We start from the raw sequence: 4,857 nt of genomic DNA, 5'->3' as shown, positions 1-4,857 counted from the left end.
AATCCTATGAACCAAAGTTCATCTTACACGAGGCATTCCACCTTCATTTTTCCCGAGATGCTCCCTCTAAGCTGTGGAGTCTTGGGAGCAAAAATTCTACTTTGTGAGCTACTGGCATTAAAGTTGTGAGTGAGCGGTTTGGCTGCTGCATAAATTAGTGTGCTCTGGAGCCATCTTTCCTGAGCTAAGACAAAAATGTGTGAGCCGGAGGCTAAAAGACTGAGCTGGCTCACACTAACTCAGCTTAGAGGGAACACTGGATGGGACCTGCTGAGAAAATGGGTACACATCTTCTGAAATAGGGTTACCAGATGCCCTCTTTTTTTGGTGTCTGTCCTCTTTTGGGCAGTTTTTTAAAAAACTGATGACTATATCCTCTTTTTGGGTCAGAAGGCTAGGCATATTCCTAGCTAGTAGCAATTATCACAGCTTAAATAGCAGAGGTAGTTAAAATGAGATTCGTCATAGTGATCACTTGTTTGAAGTAGTTGGTTGGGAAATAGGTCCAGTTTGGGTTCATGGTTAGGAGCGCAGACTCTACTCTGGGAGAACCAGGTTCGATTCCCCACTCCTCCACACACAGCTGCTGGTGTGACCTTGGGTCACTTACAAGTCCTTTCAGAGCTGTTCTCTCACAAGCAGTTCTCAAAGGCACTCAGCCCCACCTACCTCACAGGGTGTCTGTTGAAAGGAGATTGTCAGCCACTCTGAGACTCCCTTGGGTAGTGAAGGGCAGGGTATAAATCCTCCTCCTCCTCCTCCTCCTTCGCTTTTCACAATATGGTAACCCTATCCAAAAGCAAAGGGAGCATTATTTTAGAACTGTTTGCATTCATATTTATTTATTGAGATTTTATTCAGATTTACGGCCATTTGCAGACACACCAAAGCAGAGACACGCCCTTCTAATAGGGTTACCAATGCCGGCTTGGAAAGTTCCCGGGGATTTCGGTGTTGTGCTTGGATAAGGCAGAGTTTGGGGAAGGGAAGGAGCAGGGAGGTGATGCCATCGAGGGCCTGACTCACTTTCCCCCTCAGCCATGCATCAGCTGCAAGGAGTGCCATTCCTCAGGCACAGATATGTAAACATATTTCGATCCTGTGGAACAATGCAACTGAGTACAAGGTTTATTGCGGAATCTGAATAGGCGTTACAAGTCAGTGAGCCAGGCTAGACCCAGTAAGGTTGGCAGCTCTGGGTTAGAAATTCCCCGATAATTGGGGTGGAGCCTGTCTGGGGAGGACAGGGACCTTGGGACCAGTGCCATAGAGTCCATCGTAGTGTTACCAGATCCTACCTTGTGCCTGGCGGGGGGCTCCAGGCAGCCAGTCGGGAGATTCTGGCATGGATACTTCATGTGTCTGCCGTGATAACGTCACCCAGAAGTGACATCATCGCATTGCCAGTGTTGGGGGGTGACTCTCTAGTCTTGGGGGGGCAAAACTCTATGGGTTCCCCCCCTCAAAACCATAGAGTTTGCCCAAAAACTAGAGTGTCACTTCCGGGTGATGTCATTGTGACAGGGATGTAGCACGGCGACATCCCTGTTCGGGGGTGGGGCTTCCCCTGCCAGCCAGCTGGGGGTCTGGCAGCCCCACCTCCCAAGCATCCATTTCCTCCAGGGGAACTGATTTCTGTAGCTTGAAGATCAGCTATAATTTGAGGGGATCCCCAAGTCCCACCTGGAGGCTGGCATCCCTAGATGGAGAAGAATAATGCAACAGGGGCTCTGGATAAGTTGTGTGATTTATGTCCACGTGGTGTTTGAGCTCAGCCTGTGTCACGTGATGGGGGCCTAGACTAGGGTTACCAGGTCCTCCCTGTGTGTTAAATTAAACACACACACACACCCCTATTTTAAAAAAAATAATATATGGCTACAGAAAGTGGTGTGGGGTGGAGTCTCCTGTTTATAATTTGGGTGACATTGGTGGTTTAAGTTGTGAACCTTAAGGGAGTTATGGGATGGTTGTGAATGGTTGTGTGAGTGTATATGAGTATGGTTGTAGATCACCGAAATGATTGCATTTTTAATTTCGTTGTACTATGTACAATGACAATAAAGTATATTATTATTATTATTATTATCCTCCCTCTATTTTATCTCCTTTGCATAGAAAGCCTTATGCAGCCGTAAGACTACAGAATCAGTAACGCAGTGTGACAGTGAGCAAAACAGGTCTTCAGTTTAACCAACCAATGTACAATGAATGACAGTCGGTGCAAATGAAAATGGCTGGAATTGAAATAGGTTGTTGATTCCCCCCCCCCCACAGAAATCTGCCGCTTGGGGGCAGGTGAAAAGATTCAAGAATGCAATTCATCCCCAGACTGTTCACACAGTTGACAAAGATCTTTTAACAGATTTCCTGCAATACATTTCAGGGCAATTAAGTTTAAACACTGAAATAACCTGGTATCATAACAGCAACGGAGGCATATCTTAAAGGTCAGTAATTGTGCAGGGTGTGTGCGTTAATTCTCTTCCTAGGCTGTATCCCTAACCAAATTTACTTGGGAGAAAGTTCCATTGAGATTAATGGGCTTTATTCCTGAATAAATAGAGTCAGGCTCTGTATCTTATCAGGTCTGTGTAAAATGTAGAAATACGTGCAGCAGGCGAGATAGTCTTCTTCCCGCTCGTCTTATTCGCCACTTTACTATAGCTGCAAATCAATCAACCAATCAAAATCTATGCCCCTCACTCCTTTCCCCCCCTTATTACGTACCACCCTAGAAATCTCCTGACTTCACATTAAAGGCACAATACCTCCCATGGCGTGTTTAATTTTAGCTTGTTTGGGTTTGGATTCCCCCTCCCCTCAAGACTTTAATTAAGGGAATGAATAATTGTCCATTTTCCCCCCATGTCAGCTGCCGCCATCTCTGAGTAAGCCTTCTGCCGCGCATGGTATGCTAATGAGTAGCACCTCTGAGATTTTATGATTGTGGGGAATTGCCCTACAGTGCGTAAGTCATTTGCTGAGCAAAGCAGGCCGGGTTCAAGCCTATGCCTGCTGGCTTCGGTTGTTGTATGCTTCTCCCCTCATGTTTCCAAGACATCACACCAGCTTGGGCCTTTGCACCTGAGGTGGTTTTTAACATGCAGCAGTGATTCCCACCAGGACCGTGGGAGAAACCAGAGCTCCTCTCGGCCTTTTCTTCTCACAGCACACCTTAGTCTTGAAGGTGTCCCTTGGCTTTTACTTATGTTATCTGTATTTCTGTTTCATTTTGCCACAACAGGCTTAACAGGGGTACCCTCCTGGATCCTATTGTGTATGTGTGTCCCAAGCAGGGGTCATTTCCTGCGGGAGTGCACAGAAGCGGAGCTCCGGCAGTAAGGAGCCCGGGGGGCGGGCACATGCAACAAGCCCCGCCCGCAGCAGCCCTCAGTTGGGCCACAAGGAGCAAGAAGCAGCTGGGTAAGTTGCAGAGCCCCCCCATCCCGCCTTCAGGTACAAGCTCTCCCTCCTCTGTGAGGGCAGATTTGCGCGCTCCCCCCCATAGCTAGCAATCCAAAACAGTCCAGTGGCACCTTTAAGACCAAGTTTTATTCAGGTACAAGCTCTCCCTCCTCTGCGAAGACAGATCTGCACATATCCCCCCCCCCCAATAGCTTGCAATCCAAAACAGTCCAGTGGAGCCTGAGTGGTGGGTGTTGTCTTCTGACACACTTCCAGTGATGTCAGGGGGTGTGGCATATGCAGATCAGTTATGCTAATGAGCTCCTGCACCTCTTTTTCTACTAAATGACCCCTGGTCCCAAGTATTTATGACCCACCGTTGTGCTTCTAAAGTGGCTCACTGTAAAACAAAATGGTTCAGAAAGAAGCTTGGGGTAAAGGGTTAGGGAGTATAGGCTATACCACTGTGTATAATATGTACTGTGGCAGCTCATTGGTTAAGGTCAGTAGTTCAGCAGTTCGAGACCTGAGTGCCACGTGATGGAGTGAGCTCCCGTCGCTGGCCCCAGCTCCTGCCAACCGAGCAGTTCGAAAGCAAGAAATTGCAAATAGATAAATAGGTACCGCTTTGGTGGGAAGGTCACAGCATTCCGTGTGCCTCGGCGTCTAGTCATGCCGGGTACATGACCACGCCTCGGCGTCTAGTCGCGCCCTGTACATGACCACGGAAATGTCTATGGACAGCGCTGGCTCTTCGGCTTGATAGCCTGTACTATCTCTTGCTGTGTAGTTTTTGCTTTTGTTATGTTAATACCTATGTGGTTGATTGTATCTGATCTATCAATCATATTGATTTGTGTGTGTGTGTAAAGGGCCATCAAGTTACTTCTGACTTATGGTGACCCTATGAATCGATCATCTCCAAACCATCCTATCGTTGACAACCTTGCTCAAGTCCTGCAAACCAGGCTGTAGCTGCTGATCCTTACCACACTAGACCTTAAATCCTGGTTCAACCCTGTCCCCGAACTTACATTCTACACTACATGCGAGTTCATCCCTGTATCTAGGGGTATTTTTTGTTTTCACATTACATTGAGGTCACCCCAGTTTCGTCCCACACTTGTCCCGGGATAAACGGATGCTGTTATAACCAGGGATAAATGCAAGGTATTGGTCCTTTCCACACTTGGATCTCATCCCTGGTTTTATTAGAGTTCAACTCGGGACACAAAACTTTGCATTTATCCCTGGTTATAACAGCATCGGTTTATCCTGGGACAAGTGTGGGGCAAAACCAGGGTAACCTCAATGTAATGTGGAAACAAAAAATACCCCGAGATAATTACAGGGGTCGAGTGTAGTGTAGAACGTAAGTTCAGGGACAAGGTTGAACTAGGATTTAAGGTCTAGTGCGGAAAGGACCAGAGATAGAAGACAACAACAAGA

The sequence above is a fragment of the Gekko japonicus genome, unplaced genomic scaffold (genome assembly GCF_001447785.1).
Source record: "Gekko japonicus isolate JY-2015 unplaced genomic scaffold, Gekko_japonicus_V1.1 scaffold1690, whole genome shotgun sequence".
NCBI lineage: Eukaryota > Metazoa > Chordata > Lepidosauria > Squamata > Gekkonidae > Gekko > Gekko japonicus.
Note: the sequence above shows the minus strand (reverse complement) of the source record.